Here is a 2,976-nt window from a genome sequence, read left to right as displayed (position 1 = left end):
GACATACTTTTCATTCCAACTACTCTTCTAATTTGGAGGTTATTATCACTGAAAAAATAAGATTAGTATTCAGTGACATCTGGTTTTCTCATAGCACTGCAGGCAACTGGTTAGAATTAGGCCAAGAGGGAAAAGGAAAGATGGTTGATAAACTCCTGATAGTGAATGAGTATGAAATATGATCTGAATTTTCTATGTACATTTTGCTATAATTTTCTAAGGCCTGTGATGTTTTCAAAAAAGGTGAAAATAATATATTTAATCATAAATTATCTTTAAAACTTGGTAGAAATATATGTTACATTTTTACAAGTGTAGAACAAAGCAGGTAAACTAAATGGTATCTTGAAAATTTTATGGCTGTAATTTAATGTCTCTGATCTTAAATATAATGCTATAAAAAATAGTTTTTGGTTTGTTAACTTCTTAGCTTTTACTTGTAGCAGAAATCTTGTATCTTTTAATTTCCGAAATGAGATTTTTTTTTTCTTTTTATCTAAAATTCTTAAGCTTATCCTAGGAGTTGGAGAGTTGATAAGTGTGTGTGTGTATGTTCACATATACGTACATGTGTGTTTTTGAGACACTGAGAATATACATTCTCAGTGTTCCTGTACATTGGTCTAATGCATAGAATAGCTGAGACATTTTTCTTTGCCAGAGTTCCTGAAAAAATAAAGCAAAATTTGGGAAGAGCCTAGGAAAAGTAAAAGTTGGCATTGTAATCCTCTAAATGGTAACAATTAATCTAATAAAATATATTCTAACATCTTTTTTAAATTTTAATAATTTTTAATATTTCAATTAAAGTTGGCATATAATATATTAGTTTCAGGTATACAGCATCATGATTAGACATATATCATATAAAGTGATTACTCCAATAATTCTAGTACTATTCTGACACTGTACATATTTATTACGATATTGTTGACTATATTTCTTATGCTATACTTTACATCCCATGACTATTTTGTAACTACCAATTTGTACTTCTTAATTCTTTCCGCTTTTATACCCACTCCCCAGTGCCCCTCCTATTTGACATTCCCTCAAAATGTTCTTTGTATCTATGAGTTTGTTTCTTTTTTTTTTAATTTTTATTATTGTTGTTTGTTTTATTCTCTCAATTCCACATGTAAATTAAACAATATGGCATTTGTCTTTCTCTGTCTGACTTACTCCATTCATGATACCCTCTAGGTCTATCCATGTTATTGCAGATGACAAGATTTCATTTTTTATACCTGAGTAACATCACATTGTATATATGTACCACCATTATAGACACCCAGGATGCCTCCATATCTTGGCTATGGTAAGTAATGCTGCAATAAACATATGAAATCCCTTCGAAGTAGTGTTTTGGGTTTCTTTGGATAAATACCCCGAAGTAAAATTACTGGGTCTTACTTTATGTCTTATATATAGCCTTTGATTTAAAGTCTATTTTTTCTCATATAAGTATTATTACCTTAGCTTTTTTGTTTCAATTTTTATAAAATATCATTTTTATCCCTTTATTTTGAGTCCATGTGTGTCTTTCGATCTGAAGTGAGTTTCTTGTAAGCAGCATATGTAAGGGCCTTGTTTTTCTTATCCATTCAGCGACCTTATGTCTTTCGATAGGAGCATTTAATCCATTTACATTTAAAGTTATTGTTGATAGATATGTAGTTATTACTATTTTATTATTCATAGTTTTAATTTTTTTCTTCTTCTTAAAGAAGTCCCTTTAATATTTCCTGTAAAACTGGTTTGTTGGTGATGAACGCCTTTAGCTTCTTCATGTCTGGGAAGCTCTTTATCTGTCCTTCGATTCTAAATGATAGCTTTACTGGGTAGAGTAATCTTGATTGTAAGTCCTTCAAGGACTTACAATATTCATCATTTTGAATATTTCATGGCAATCCCCTCTGTCCTGTAGAGTTTCTGTTGAGAAATCAGCTGACAGTCTTATGGGAGATCTCTTGTAGGAAACTAATGGCTTTTCTCTTGCTAATTTTAAGATTCTCTTTTTGTCTTTGACCTTTCTCATATTATTATGATGTATCTTCGTGCAAGCCTCTTTGATTTATCTTGTTTAGGACTCTCTGCATTTCCTGGGCTTGTATGTTTATTTCATCCACCATGTTAGGGAAGATTTCCATCATTATTTTTTGAAATAGGTTTTCAATTCCTTGCTCTCTCTCTTCTATATCTAGTACCCATATGATGCAAATGTTGGTATGCTTGATGTTGTCTCCCAAATCCCTTTAAAATATCTTCCTTTATTATTATTTTTTTCTTGTTGCTGTTCTGATTGTGTGTTTTCTGCTACTTTATTGTATACATTGGTGATTTGATTCTCTCTTTCATCTAATCTACTGTTGATTTCCTCTAATATATTCTATTTTTTTCAAGGTGAGGCAACCCTTGGTTGACCTCGCAGATTGCAAGAATCTTGTCAGCTTACGATCCCTTATTTTTTTCATTTATTTTTATTTTTATTTTTTTACACGCCTACAGCACCTGGTTTTCTAGGTGGTCTCCCATCCAAATACTAACCAGACCCGACCCTGCTTAGCATCTGAGATCAGATAGGATCGGGTTTGTTCAGGCTGGCATGGCCATAGACTGATGTATTCTTTTTATTTCTTTTCTTTTTTCTAGCTTTAATGAAATATAATGGACAGATAGTCTTTCATATTAACATTTTACAATCAATGAGTTTTTTTTTTCATTCATAGTTGGCATACAGTAATGTATTATTTTCAGTTGTACAGCGGGTGATTACAGATCTATATAACTCACAAAGTGATCACCTCACTAAATCTAGTACCTCTCTTCCCCCTAGATATTTATTACATTATTAACTATTTTCCTTATGCTACACTTTATATCTCCATGTCTATTTTGTAAATATCTATTTGTACTTCTTAATCTCTTTGCCCTTTTTCACCATTCCCAATCCCCTCTTTAGTAGCCCTCAAAATA

The 2,976-nt window shown here is 31.5% G+C and overlaps 1 pseudogene; it reads right to left on the bottom strand.

The window, feature by feature from the left end:
- Positions 1 to 2,499: 2,499 nt before the first annotated feature.
- On the bottom strand, positions 2,500 to 2,617 carry LOC111746336 (annotated as a pseudogene).
- Positions 2,618 to 2,976: the final 359 nt, after the last annotated feature.

The sequence above is a fragment of the Pteropus vampyrus genome, unplaced genomic scaffold, assembly GCF_000151845.1.
Source record: "Pteropus vampyrus isolate Shadow unplaced genomic scaffold, Pvam_2.0 Scaffold184, whole genome shotgun sequence".
NCBI lineage: Eukaryota > Metazoa > Chordata > Mammalia > Chiroptera > Pteropodidae > Pteropus > Pteropus vampyrus.
Note: the sequence above shows the minus strand (reverse complement) of the source record. Positions and strands in the feature narration are given on the sequence as shown.